The following is a 15,292-nucleotide window of genomic DNA, read 5'->3' as shown; positions in this document are numbered from 1 at the left end:
TTATAAGAGGACCGTTATTATAGCCTCCCGGAGGGAGGAAGGCTGCCCACCTCACAGGCCTCACTCCATAGGGACAACAAGTGTGGGATGAGAAGTGATTTGAAGCGCTTGTAAAATTCCACTGGGAGACCGTCTGACCCTGGGGATTTGCCAGACGACAAGGAGACGATGGCATCAGAAAGTTCCCTGTCAGAGAACGGCCCTTCCAGCGAGGCACTAGTCTCGGGTGATAGGATTGAAAGAGGAAGGCCATCCAGGAAAGCGTCAATGGCAGCTACAGGGGTGTCCTCGTCTTCTGAATAAAGGGCTTCGTGAAAAGCCCGGAACTCAGAGTTAATATCTTGCGGGAGCATGGCCAAAGTGCTGTTGGTTCTTTCGATAGCAGGGATGCTAGGGGCGCAGAGCTCAAGACGAAGGAGTCTAGCCAACAAGCGGCCCGGCCGCTCGCCCTCCCCATACCTCCTCGCGCTCCTCGGACCATCAAGGAATTTCACTTCTCGCTCCACGTCCAAGGATGCCAGAAGCTCGGGAGCCTGGTGAAGTGAGTATTGAGCCTCGAGGGAGGCAAGGATTGATTCACTACTCCGAATATCCCCACGGATAGATTTCAGAATACCACACTCCTTAGAGATCGAGACACCTCTGATATAGGCCTTGAATGCCTCCCACAAGGTCGAATACGACTACTGAATCCGTGTTGATTTAAAAAAAACTCTTCAATGGCAGTTTCTAGCTCAGAGGCAAAGGATGGGTCCGATAGGGAGTGTGGTTTCATCTTCCATCCTCGAGGTTTCTCGTAGTCAGAGCCCCAATAGAAAGAAATAGTCACAGGGGAGTGGTCAGAAAGGGTCCTGGGAAGGATTGATTGCTGTGATATGTTTCTTATAAGTATGTCCGATACCAACCATCTATCAATCCTAGAATGTGAGTCATGGACCGAAGAGTAGAACGAATAGGACCGGGAATCAGGGCTTAACAGGCGCCAAGCATCCACGATGGCCAGCCGGGGAAGAGAGGATAGTATGGTATAAGCTGCTTTAGAGAGTTGGCGAGGCCGCGAGCCTGACCTGTCAAGGTCTATGTCGAATATTGTATTGAAGTTCCCTCCCCATACAATTGGCACCATTGGAAAGCTAGCAAGGAGAGAGGCCAAATGAAGGTAAAATTCAGGGTCATCAACATTGGGACCGTAGATATTCAACAGTACCAGTTCTTTATTTTGCAATACCCCATGAAGAAGCACAAATCTACCAACTGGGTCCATCTGCAAGGATTTACAAATTAACTTGAGACTTCTGTGCACAAGAGTCATAACCCCACGGCACTGAGTGGAATAACTGGTGTAGTATCTTTGAGGCCCCCAAACCCTAGCAAACTTTTCACAGTGTTCCGCACATGCGTGCGTTTCTTGAAGAAAAAGGATTTTCGCTCCATGCCGGTCAGCATATAGTTGTAGCTGTCGCATTTTCTTGTAGCTACCCAGTCCACGCACATTCCAGCTCATGAACATCACTTCATCATCACCATTTGGAGTGAGAACAGTGAGCAAACATTGTGGTTAAACTGGGCAGCGGTACAAAGTCTAAGGCCTGGGTTAGGCCGAAGGGACTTCTTCTATACAATACCCAGTCCGGCGGTACTCCGCACCCTGCACCCCCCATGAACCTCAAGCTCTTTTTTGTATAATATGAAATATAACCCAAAGCCCGCCCCACCACCGCCCACATCCCTCCCCCAATCAGAGGAATGACAACCCCATAACCATGAACCCAATACCAAACCAATGGCATCAATGCCTGGGGGCCTGTGAAGTGGCCTGACGGTGATGCACGGGGCTGGGAGCAACAATATTATTCAGGAAACATTGCTAGTATTAACTTTAGCCCTACACCAGGAGCTGTGGTGGGAGGATTGAACTTCGCAATACCAACAGTGTTATATGCATATGTTATCAAAAAGAGTTCCCACACATATAGGAAGGGGGAGGAAGGCCCCCACCGTACCATATCAAGTCATAACAGTAGGGAAGCCGCATAGCGTAGTCAAGCAGTTTTAGCCAGGGAAATGTTAATCTATGAATTTGGAGGCCTCGTTGGGGATCGTAAAAAAAGAAAACCTGATTAGAGTGTTCAACATGGAACTTGGCTGGGTACTGTATAGAGTATTTAACGTGGAGATCTCACAGCCTCTTAACTGCAAGGAAGGTTTTGCGTTCCTGCTGCACTGCGGTTGAAAAATCGGGGTATAGGTGAATCCTGGAAGAACCTAGAAAAAGATCTCCCTTAACCCTAGCCGCCCTGAGGAGGGCATCTCGATCCCTGAAATTCAGTACCCTGGCTATAATATGGCGCGGAGGCGCACCCGGTCTGGGCTTGGCTGTTAAAGATCAATGAGCCCTCTCTATAGCGAACTGAGGTGACAGTTTAGGAGAATCTAGTAAGGGAAGTAAAGTGCGCTCCAGATAGTCCTTCATTGGTTCATTGATATTATCTTCAGGAACCCCGATAATACAGAGGTTGTTCCGTCTGGAGCAAGATTCTAGGTCCTCGTTCTTCTTTGCTATGTCTTGCACCTGCCTGGACAGTGAGGAGACCTCTGCCCAGAGGGTGCTCAGAGTGTTCTCTGCGTCTCCAACCCATGTTTCAATTTCAGATACTCGGCTATCAGTTTTTTCAATATGCGCCTTGATCGAGGAGATGGAGCCATTCATATCATCGAACGTGGAGTGCAGAGTAGTGAAACCCTCCCGCATGTACTCCATCATTTTCTGTAAGTCTATTAAGTCCGAGGAAGACGAGGCGGAAGGGGCCAGGTCAGGACCTCCCTCGGCACGGCCAGCCGGTGTCTTGGCGAACATGTTAATAGAGCTCTGTTTTTTGGCTCCTGCGCCCTTGGTCATGATGGGGATAAGGCACAGAGCCGCGGGCAACGGAGGGGTGATATATAAGGAGCACGAATGGGCAAATAATGGCCAAGAGTTAGGGAAGTTCACCAATAGGAGGGAGAAACGGATGAAATGCCCCTGCCGTGACCAGGACCCAGAGTGTCCCCAAAAGGTCCGGTGCACAGGACACCCGTTGCCAAGGGCGGACCGGGACCCTGGGTGATGTGGAGAGTATAACTGTAATTAGAGGCCCTTGGTTAGAAGTAATGAGAGTGAGCAGGACGGGCCAGTAGACAGGATCAGCAGGGCTCAGTTGAAATATCGAGGGGGGGGGGTCAGGGGACCAGAGCGGTCCAGGCGCCGCCGCGCTACATCAATGGAGGTAGAGATGCCAACATCCTCAGTATCCCTGGCAGCCCCAGCCCGCCAACAGCTGGAAAAGGGACGCGGGTCGCTGGGAGCCCCGGCCCCACTCGTGGTGTAAGCTCCACGCACGAGCGGTCCTGATCGAGCCCGCCTCACCAGCACCCCCAGACAGCAAGGGGTCGCGGTGGAGGGGAAACGATCCGCCCCGTCCAGGTAGCACCCCTCGCAGAAGTAATGAGGAAAGGGCCGAGGGCCGCACGGCCACAGATCCACCGCAGGCAGCCAGGGGAGATCCGTCAAGTGTTCTGCCCGCCAATAGCCAAGAAGGATTTCTGGCGCACAGCAGCGCCCGCCAGGCCGGCACCACCGTCGGACAGCAGCCCGTTGCAGCGGATCCAGGACCCGATTCCGGCCAGGGTTAAGGCGAACCGGTCCCGACGCCTTCAGAAGGCAATATTTGGTGCCCAGATATACGACACTAGCGGCTTGCAGGAGATTTCCAGATTCCGGATGTTTCCAGCCCCAGAGCTAGCACGTCAAGCGGCCATCTTGCTCGGCGCACAACAGCGCCCCCCACTGTAGCCTTTAAATCACAGTTTAGTTAACTTTATCAGTTCTACGAGCTTATAACACTCAGGAGCTCTTAATGTCCTTGTAAACAAATATTTGGTTTACTTTCACTGATTCACTCAGGTCCCCCACCTCCAGGTTCAGAACTTCCTCTGTTGGCCGTTCTGGCTTCCCTCGATCAGGCACGAGCCTCCAAACCGCTAGCATCACACTCGTTACTTTGCAATCTTTCACCCTTTTACTTCAAAGTACTTGCCAGTTCAATACAGAGACTTCCGATAGGCGATTGTGTCTCGCAGAGTCACTCTGTTATACTGTAGCAAGTGTGTTTACTTTCAACACTCGGGCTTCTCTTTCTCACGGCTGCCATCCTACGCGAAACCCACAATACTGGATACAGTTCAAAGGTTTGTACTAGCCTACGCTCCCGAGGCCTTCTGGTATCTGCAGTTCTTAGCATCACAGGGCTAGTAATTCCTTAGGTTAGCTTTATACTTTGTTTCATCCATTTGTCAAAGACTTTCGACTGTACGGGGGGGGGCTTGTACCCTTGGCTTTACCCTTGTATCACCACTTTGACTATTCGTCTCCTCTCTGTTATTTTCTTTCACGTCTTCTGTTACACGCACAATCTCAGCATTCTTCATTCTTGCTACAAGGTGCTTTTGCTTGCGGTTTCTCGACAATCCAACAAGCTCTTCAAACATTAATGTCCTTTTCATTTATCAGCACAAGCCGGTCTCCCATTTCATTCACTGGCAGCGGCTGATACAGTTTATCAAGACCTGTGTAGTCAAGGCTTTATGCCCAGCGCAGCAAGCCTCTTTTCAGGTCCTCACACCGCACATAAAGGAGGTACCGCCATGACGTTCTGCAGTAGCAGGGAGTTGCCCCTTTGGGACTCTGCAGCAACCTTCACCCGCAGCTGGTAGGACCACAGCATTTAATTCGCCTCCTGGTCCCGTCTGCTCTGCTTCCATGGTTGCACCGTCTTCCCGGGAATTCCTGCCCTTCCGTTCTACTGGTCTTGCTTGCTTCGTTTGCCCTTCTCGCCTTGCTTCCTGGGTGCTCTCATGCTCTGCCTTTAACAGGATTTATGTGCGAGTCATTAAGGTTAAGTGCCTGACTCTGCCTGACCCTGATGTTGGGACATGTCAAAAGGACTGGCTGTGTGTGAGTCTGTCTTTCCATGAAGCACTTTGTTTGTGCAGCAGAGTGTGTATAGGAAAGGGGGGGGGCGGTATAGTTCCTAGATAGCACATTGAATGAGGGTGTTCTATAGGAAAATAGGGGACAGGGATACTGCGTCTCTCCACTGGGTGCCCCACTCCCCAGGGACCCCTCATCCAGGTGATCCTTCCGCACTGGTCCACCCCCAGGGTCTGGATCCAATAGCGAAGGCCGTTCCCCGGCCACCTGGATGACAAATCCCAAGGGCCTGGCTGGTAAGACACCCTTGGGTTTCTCACAGGGAATTCAAAATATATATTTTATTTGTTCCCAGAAAATCATTCGTTACCAATGCTCCTCGTGAAAATGATTGCCACGTTTCAAACTAACTGGAGAGACTGCAGTCTTTTAGCCTTTCGTTGCCAGTTAAAGCATTTAAAAAGTGGGTTTTGTGGCTTATGCCAAATTTAGTAGGGTGTGTTTGTGGTTATATGGACAGTTCTGCCTGATTTTGCCAGTGTGTTCTAGTTCTACTGGGTTTCTAACTCTAATACTGTGATTCTTCAATTGGGTGCGATTATGCCGGGCTGAGATTCGGAGTAAAGTGCGGGCAGTTGACCCTGCTGTTACTCTACGTGTTGCCAGTGTAAAGGAAATAGCTACTAATATTATCCCTGTTAAGGTATCTGCTCTTAAGAATCAGGTTGGCCAAGGTACTAAACTGGGTGAGGTACTTCTTGCAGGTGGACTCGTATCCGAACTTACAGATAGTGGCAATTGTGAAGAGGCTGTACCTTTGGTGCCTTGTCAAATTATTACATACACGCAGGTACTGTGTCCTAATGAATCTAATATTCAAGGTCTATCCTCTCCACAAGAGGATCAATTTACATTACATAACGACCACTCGGATCAGAATGATGTTGATTCTATAGAGGTGGGGGATGACTGTACAGTTAGAACGCACACTTTGGACAGTTCTGTTATATTGGACGAGTCCTTTATTAGATCATGTAATGCGGTGGATGTCACAAGCAAAACTAAAACAGTGGCAAGTAATTTGGGGGCTAAGGCCCCCGTAGGGCTTAATTTCCAGACAATAATTTGTTTACACCTAAAAATATACATTTAAGAAGGCAATCTGACATTTTTCCCAAAGTTGAGTCACTGGGTCCTGCCTCCATTTCTGCCCTACATTTGGTGATGGAATCCATGCTCCGATTGTATGATAATATAAAAGAGGTTGTTGTGGGTAATGCCAATAACATTTATTTGATCCAGGATCATTTGAATATAATGATGGAAAAACGATGTACAGTTAACACGGATTATGTTATGCATAGGGCTTGTAAATGTGATCCATTAATTGACATTGCAGAACACCATGGGAGTCAACAAGAACCTGTGGTACAGCCAAATGCTGATAGTATTTTAATTAGTCAGCATTTAAGTTTATGGCCGGGCCAAGGGGAGCATTCTATACACTTACCAATAAGTATTAGTCAAACCCTGAATAGTCCTACTCCCTTAACGGAATACATTGACCGTCCAAACCTATCGCCTACATTATTTCCACAACAGATATCCCAAAGTGTACCAGAGATGAATGATGAAATCGTTGGTCAGAATGTGATAAACCATAAAATAAAGGAAAAAAAGGACAATCGGAATAAGAAAAGGAAAACTAAAAACATGCCTGCTCTGAAGTTAAATACTAAATACTCTTCGCTTATTGGTTTGAGGTTTACCTAATGAGGAGAACATTATTGAATTTAACTGAAAGGGTGTGAATGATGAGGTAGAGGTTGTAATGAATGGTAAGAACAGGTGCGTTCAGGGACCGATTGACAGTGACTCCATAAGGGTGAAGAAGAAGAATACTGTCTTTACTAAATCTAGAAATACAGAGTCTATGGCGACATTTGTAGATGGTGCTAACACCTGAGATATGGGTACAGATCCTTGCCCAGTTCTGGAAGGTGGGATAGGGGGTTCTAAGACCAGCATCAATGATGAAGTAATTGCAACTTTCGGACCATTGCGCTCAGAGGTCTTGGTGCAAGGTCGCCCTAAGAATGTACAGTCCAAAATCTCAACATTCTTACTACCAGGTAAAGGAAAAAAGGTTCATATGGAAGAGGTCATTTCTTTAGTAAGTAATGTAGAACCAAATTCTATGGATGGTACCAATTTGTCTGGGTCCCCCAAACTAGTACTCAGCAACCTATTTCAGGACTGATTGAACCCTTGAAGGTTCATAGGTTAGAGCTCCAAGCGTTGTATGAGGGGTCAGGGTTTAAAGTACTTAGTGAACATGGGTTTAGTTAAAAAATGATGGGATGGTCCTCGGCACGACTGACTTCAGAAAAGGGACAAATGAACAGATCTAAATTAGTTCTTATATTTATGGAAATTCCATTACTTCGTTCTGTGACCTTGGATGATATTGGTTTGATCTCATTACCACATATAAAGAACTATAGGATGGTGTGCTATTTCCATTCAACCTTGTTGGCTAATATGTTCTGGGACCTGTTGGGTATTTTGTATAGATTTGGGGCCTAGCTGTAGTTTCTTACCGCCAAAATGAAAATAATTCAGTAATAATCACTCTTTGCATTCAGATTAGATTTGGTATATAGTACTATAGTATACATACATTATTTCAGCACACTGATACATTTAGTGGTATACATTATGTTGGTATGCGTTATTGGTGGTATTTCTGGTGAGCATAATTCCTTTGTTTTATATATGGCCCCAATATCCAGAACCCCTTATTTTTGCTTAGTTTGTTCGTGTGATCACTAGAGTGACCTCAGGCCTACATTTCAGAAATACCACATTTTCATTTTTAGTGTGCCACCATGGGCTATCCTCGCTGTCTTATCTACGGCAGCGAGCTTACATGCGGTATCTATCACCAACTTATCTACGTCGGTGAACTATGTCCAGGGCCTCTCTTTCTGCTGACTCATGTACCTCCAGCAGGCTATAACACACACAGTTATTTAAAAGTGCTCATACTGAATGAAATTGTGCACACAGCTGGGGCCAAGTCTTATTTTTAGCTACCTTCAAAATGACAATTGCGCTGTCTAAACATCTCCCCACATCATCAGCACTGTATTGGTAAATGCACAAAGGAAAGAGAAAATAAAACACACTACCCGTCTGCTTTCAGATATTTTTGTGTATTATAAAAGTTGCATTTAAACACGATCTCACTCTTTTTACAGAAATAAATGAAATAGCACAGTCAACATTATCTGTAACAAAATGAGAAGAGGACGACTAGAAGTCGCAACATTAAACCTGATAAGACACTGAAATTCTTTCTTCTACACTGACTGAATAGTTTCGCACACATGCACACTGCCCCCACACTCTGCAATATATAATTACCTAATCTGTTCAGCATGTGAGATTCTTCGGCTGGTCGCCTTTTGGATGTGGCAATTCCCTCTTTAAGCACCCCCAGCGAGAACGTGCATCTGCAGTTACTCAAGCCGGGGATTATTGTCTGGGAGTTCCCAGTCTCTGCAGCAGTGCACCGGGATCTGCTTTTTCAGTCATGCAGCCACCAGCCAGGTCTTTCTCCGAGCTCTCTAAAATGTATTCTCCCTCTCTCCTTCCCCCAGATTCTACAAGAAAACTTGGTTACAGCCTCTAATATGATGCTTGTCCAATAAGAATCCCTCATGTTCTATCCTCCTCCTGCACACAATAGAAATCGTACACAGTAAGCAACTGTAACAAAACTGATTTCCTGCTTATTCGAATCTTTGCTTCCTGCAAATACTGTGGACAAAGCAGCACAGAAAAAAAAATCTGGATTCGCGTTTAAAATGACTTTCAGAGTCTGCCTCATTTTGCAGTGGAGAACACATTATTTTATTAATGAGTTAGCATGTTAGTTTTTTGTTAATGAGGTTAGTTCATTAATCCTCAAATGTGTCTCCTGCAACCGAGGAATTTCAGGTAAAAAAATATGCTTTTAACTGTGTGAAAAAAAATTATTTGTATTTTATATGTAGAAATCGTTTTTGACTGCATAGCCTGTTTTCATTTACATGTCCATAGGTTGCACTGGCAACACATGCCTCGCTGTACCACCTTATAGCAATGCACCAAACCCATGCAGTGGCGCTGCACTTAAAAAAACATGCTATACATTGATCCTGTGCAGTGGTGCTGTGCTCTGTGCTCCCAAAACACGCTAAACAATCCTACATATCTCCTCCTTTTTTTTTATATAACTTGGCTACGATCCAAGCCAATTGGAAAAAAAACAATTTGCTTCTTTTCTTTTCAAAATGTGTCAATCCAATAAAATGAATATTCACATGCAAAATGAAGAATTTGAAAAACCACTGTTCAATTAACATAATATTAAAATTCATCTGAATTCATCAATTCTTATAAAATGTTCTACATTTGCCTTCCCAATGGAAGTGTCCATAGTCCAGTGTTTCAATTTTATACTTGAAGTCAATTGAAAACAATAAAATAAACAACTAACTAAAACAAATAATTAACATAACAGATTCAAACAATTAATTAAAATAATAAATACGTGGAACTCCATATGCCAGGACACTTGTCTGCCTCTTTTGGTTCATTTGGGTACTCTTTCATCTTGGTACTCTTGGATCCTTTTCTATAGAAGTCATCTTTTCTTTGGCATTCCGGTTATTTTGTTTTCACCTCCACCCGTAGGCAGGCATCTTTTGGTCTTCATCCAGGGGACTCCAGGACTCCAGCGTCTCGCGTGACCTCCGGTACAAATATGTTAATATTCTAAATCAAATAGAAAAGAAACAGATTAAGTATATAGCACAATACTAACTTCACCCTTTTGCCAAAAATAAAACATGCTTTGTAAAACATTTCGCCCTTTTTCTTTCGCCTTCTGAAATTAAGCACAGGTTATAGAGAACAAGTATACATAAAAGAACATTCAATATTTAATGCATTTTCATTCTGCATACCAACCATGAGCTTCCATTATTTTATTTATTTATTTATTTTTTATATTATCTATATTTTATGTATATTTACATATATTACAGTGTTTACGTACCATTTCAACCATCTTTTTTTTTAACTTCTCTGTCACTGCCTCCTGACTAGACATATTCACTCCACCTTTTTATGTTCAAGTAACTTTATCTGTTTCTACATGCTCAAACTGCCTGATCTCGTGTCTGGGATGGCATGGCTTAATCGGATTTATGTGCACAAATTGCTCTATTGTTGTTTCACCTTCAGTCTTTAAAATTTTATAAACTACAGGAGAAACCTTATCTATAATTCGAAATGGCCCCTGCCAGGCTGCTAGAAATTTAGAATTTTTCTGTTTACTTTTTCCAAAATGAAACTTATACACCTGATCCCCTACACTGTATTCTCTCACTGATGTTCTTTTATCGTAGTATGACTTTGCACTGTCAGCAGCTCTTTCCAGATTTCTCTGCACAAAAGCAAATGCATGTTGCAAATGCTTCCTCAGTTCATCAATGTACTCATGAACTGTGGATGCACTCACAAGTGTCTGCTCATGTGTTCTGTATAGCAGGTGTTGTGGTAACACCATTTTCCTACCTGTTAAGACCTCATGTGGGCTAATACATGTTGCTTTGGCAGGAGTTGATCTGATTGCCATCAAGACCAACGGTAAACGTAAATCCCAGCTGGAACCTGCTTCTGCCACAAATTTCTTTAAAATGTCCACAACAGACCTATTGCTCCGTTCAACTCCACCAGAAGAGGCTGCCCGATATGCGATATGTAGTTTCCTTTTCACACCCAGTATTTGCCATACCTTACTCATTAGAGTACTTGTGAAATTACTTCCTCTGTCTGACTCAATTCTTTGTGGCAACCCAAACCTTGAGAACACATGGTTCACCAGCAATGTGGCTGCTGTTTGCGCACTACAATCTGGTGCAGGAATACATTCAATCCACTTTGACATCAAACATACTACACTCAAAATATAACGGTTTCCTCTGCTCAACCTTTTTAAAGGGCCTACATAGTCTATTTGCAAATCTGACCATGGAAGAGTTAGGCCTCTTTTCATCAATGGGGCTCTATGCATTGGTGAAGCAGGTTTAAAATGGGTGCATACTAGACATCCTCTAGTATATAATTCCACATCTTGGGACATATGTGGCCAGTAAGCATAATCTTTAAGTATTTCCAATGTTTTTTGTGAACCTCTGTGGCCTGCAGTTATGGCATCATGTGCATGGTGTAGCATTAGCCCTCTGAATGAAAGGGGTACCACCCACTGTATTTGTCCTAATCATGAGTCCATCCTGCAGTCTAACTCTTCTTTTTGCATACAATCATTTTCTGTTAAAGGGTTTTGTTCAGGGTCTATCAAATGATTATAATAGATTCCCAAAATTCGATCATTCTTTTGTGCCTCAATCAAATCTTGGTCTGGCGTATCATGACCCCACTGTACCACTGGTTGATCTACCTCCTTTGGTGCTTTAGAACGTGTTACTGCATCAATTTGTATTTCACCCAGTAAATCATCTATAGGTAGCAATTCTCCCATCACAGCCCCAATTTTAGCCAGGTGGTCTGCCTTATCATTTCCCTCCTTATCCTCTCCGGGTGTTTTTAAATGCCCAAGAATTTTTCTCCAGTATATTGTGAAATCATTTTCTGACACCAATTTGTCTATGGCTTGTATAATTTTTCCATGTTTAAGTGGCTTTTTGTTGTATGTAACCATGCCTCTCGCTTTCCAGCCAGGTAAATACTCCACAAAGCTATTTCGTGCATAGTCAGAATCAGTCACCAGGACAATTTCACTGAATTTATTATCAACTGCAGTAGCAATTGCTTTATAAATGGCCGCCAATTCCGCCACTTGACTGCTTCTAGCTCCAATCCTCATCCCTACACTGGGGACGCCTTCACATTTCAACCAGACATTCCCTATTCCTGACACTAATTGTTTATTACTGTCATTTTCAATGTGAAAAGCACAACCATCCACATATACAGTTGGCAAATCCTTGCATGTTTTTTCATCAAAAGCTTTGTGTGGTAATTGTTCAAATTCTTGCAAACTAGGTTCCACTTCCATTTCGTTTGATACTTGTTCAGCTGCACAGTCATTTAAGTCAGCTAACCCTTGAGCAATTGGGCTCTTTTTATTTTGTCCATATCTCACTTCTACAGGAAAACCTTGTAATGCCAGCGTTCATGAAGTGATTCTGGACTGCGCTAGATTACCTGACCTAATTCTTTTACTCTCTAAAAACTGCAAAGGTTGATGATTTGTTTCAATAATCGCCTTTTCTCCCTGAACAATAGGGCGGAAATGTTGTAGCTCCCACACAGTGTTAATAGGGCCTTTTCACATTCATTGAATTTCATTTCAACTTGGGAAAATGCTTTACTTGCATATGCAATGGTTTTGTGATTCACATCATGTTTTTGTGATAACACTGCTGACATACAATGTTCAGAGAACCCTATTTCTATAAAGAAATCCCTACCCTTTATGGGATATGCTAAACATGGTGCCTTTACAAGATATTCCTTCAATTTAGCCACTGCCTCAGACTGCTCTTTTTCCCATATCCAGGGTGTATTTAGTTTTAGCAGTTTAGTCAATGGTTGAGTGATTTCAGCATAATTTTCAATGAACTTTCTGTTATAGCCTGTCATCCCTAATAAACTTTTTACCCCTTTCACATTTTTAGGGTCCTTTAGTTTTTGTATGGCCTCTATTTTCTTCTTTTGTGGATTTAGCCCATGTTCAGTCACTTCATGGCCTAGAAAGTTCACTTTTTTCTTGCACCATTGTGCTTTTTGTAAAGACACTTTGGCGCCTGCTTTCTGCAATTGGCCAAGCACATGTCTTATTTCATCAAAATGGCTTTTCAGGCTTTCATTTTTTATCAGGACATCATCCACATAAACTATGGTTCCTCTTTCCGCTGCATCTGGCATTGCCTTTCTCAAAAATATGCCAAATTCACTCCCACTATTGATGTACCCGAACGGAGTTCTAAGGCAGGCGTATTGAGTCCTGTCAAATGTAAAGGAAAATAAATTCTGTACCTCCTCTGCCAATGGCATGCACCAATATCCAGAGGTGAGATCTAATGTGGTAAACCCTTTTGAACCAGGTACCCGAGCTAGGCCCTGATCAATGAATGGCAGTGGCCATCTGGATACTGGCACTCTTTTATTTAACTCCCTCAAATCTGCACAAAGCCGCCATTGACCATTTGGCTTTAACACACCTAAAATGGGCGTGTTGGATGTGCTATGGATTGGCCTGATGATTCCTCGCAATTCTAAATTTTTAATAATCTCTGCCAATGATTCTAAACATGCCAGCGGTAGTCTATACAGGCGTACAAATACTGGACTTCTGCTACACCCTTCCGGAAGTGTGGCCACATGTAAATCAGTTAAACCGCAATCATAAGCATCTTTTGCAAATACATCTTTAAATTCCATAAATATCTTTCTCAGTTCGTTCCTATCCTCATCGTTGTCACACGCATCCGCTAAGGAGATCTGCTCTTCTACCATTTTGGAAAATTCTGGAAAATCTTCTGGTAAGGGAATCTCGGCGCTTTCCTCTAACTGTGTGGCTGTGTCTTTTTGTAAAGCTGCCACTTTTAAATATTTTGGCATATCAGCTTCCACTTCAATGGGCTGATTTTCTGTTTCATTTTCATTTAAATTAAATGTTATGCAATCCTCTTGATGGCAGCACACTGTCTCATTTGAATCATAAGGGTACACAGAATGAATTTTAAATATTCCTTTGGGCTGAGAGTCCAGGTATTCTGGTAACTCACCCTTGGCATCTACATACTTTTCAGGGATATTTCCAATCACCATGTTATTTAGATCTGCAGTATAATGTGATTTTTGTATGGCCATTCCTAATGGGGGAGTTTTCCTCTAAATGAATATCTTGACAACCCTTATTATTTACCATAATTCTTACAGGCCCTTCACCAATATCTACCAATGGAATGTATTCATAATCTGGCCTTGCTGTTTTATGGATTCATTCAGGCATACAAATGCATCAGAGTCTTTCATCTGCTGTCCATTTTTGCATTTCAGTGTTATTGCAAACTGTTTTGTAAATGCAGGAATAATATTATCTTTCCTCATTTGTAATTCGATTGCATAAGGAACCAGTTGTGCACAATGATAAGCCCTTCTTTTGTCTTCAAATTCAGGTGCCGGCCCACCTAGGCGTGACCATATTTTTTGATTAAGTAAGTCTAACGCCATACACATTCTGTGCATGATGCCATTGCCCATGTAAACATTATTTTGTGCTCCACTCACTATCCATACATTATGGTAAATTGTTTTCTGCCCAATGCTAATTTTAAGCATGTATCTGCCTGCAATTCGGTTTTCAAAGTCTGGACTGTCCAGCCCAGAAACATATTGGTTTTTAATTTTAAATTTCAGGATCTCCTCCCTCTCCATTATTTTTTGCAATAATTTCTCATTAATGAAGCTCCTCTCCTGTTCAAGCGCTAAAGTGGCTTTTATTGTTTTAAAACAGTCATTTATACCAACATGAACCCATGGTTGCACATCTTCCATGTGTATTTCAGCAAGAGTGGTAATATGTGTTTTCTGAATCTATTTTAGGAGTAATATTCTGTTTGCATGTTTTCTCTTTTAAATAAAAATGTAATGTGTGCTCATCTATGGCGGTCTGCCAATTTTTCCTTGGGTCCAAGTATATAGTAGGTAGTCTTTCATTGTCGCTCTGCATTTTGTCTTGACACATTAATATAACAGTGACACCAGGTATGCAACTATTCTGGAGATATACCTCCACAGCATCATTTGTTTTGGCAACGGTGTGACATTCATTTATGTTGCTGTTTTGTGATTTTAGTTTCTTAGGTCTCAATGGTTTTTTGGTTAAGGACCACAGCACTCCATTCACCCCATCTACGAGAGGAGACAATCTTTTCAGGCAATCTGTCCCCATCATAAATGGAATTTCACAAATAGATGTGATCAATACCTCTTGTTTCATTCTGTGCTTTCCTATTTTTATGTCAACCTCAGTTACACCTATGATGGGCACCCCCTCCCCATTAAAGTTATGCACTGGACCTTGATTTTCCTTCACTGTGATCTGATTCTGTGGGGATCTCCCTTCATTGATACTCTTTACCAGCTCCTTGGACATAATTGTGGCCTGTGCGCCAGTGTCAATCATAGCAAATGTTTGGCATTTTTCTTCTACAGTGATGGGTGCATAATATCTGTCCTCAA

At 43.2% G+C, this 15,292-nt stretch overlaps 1 protein-coding gene across 3 annotated transcripts in view; it reads left to right on the top strand.

Moving 5' to 3' along the window:
• Positions 1–15,292, top strand: part of HIBCH (3-hydroxyisobutyryl-CoA hydrolase) — a 1,493,921-nt gene that overhangs the window by 48,508 nt on the left and 1,430,121 nt on the right. The window contains exon 2 of one of the 3 annotated variants that reach the window (XM_069615665.1): positions 14,227–14,265. The exons of the other annotated variants lie outside the window; for them this stretch is intronic. The gene's annotated coding sequence lies outside the window, so the exon portion shown is untranslated. The remainder of the gene's footprint in view (positions 1–14,226; positions 14,266–15,292) is intronic. 3 annotated transcript variants of the gene reach the window in all.

This window comes from Ambystoma mexicanum, chromosome 9 (genome assembly GCF_040938575.1).
Source record: "Ambystoma mexicanum isolate Mex_15411 chromosome 9, UKY_AmexF1_1, whole genome shotgun sequence".
Taxonomy (NCBI): Eukaryota; Metazoa; Chordata; class Amphibia; order Caudata; family Ambystomatidae; genus Ambystoma; species Ambystoma mexicanum.
This window is presented reverse-complemented; position numbering and strand designations above follow the sequence as displayed.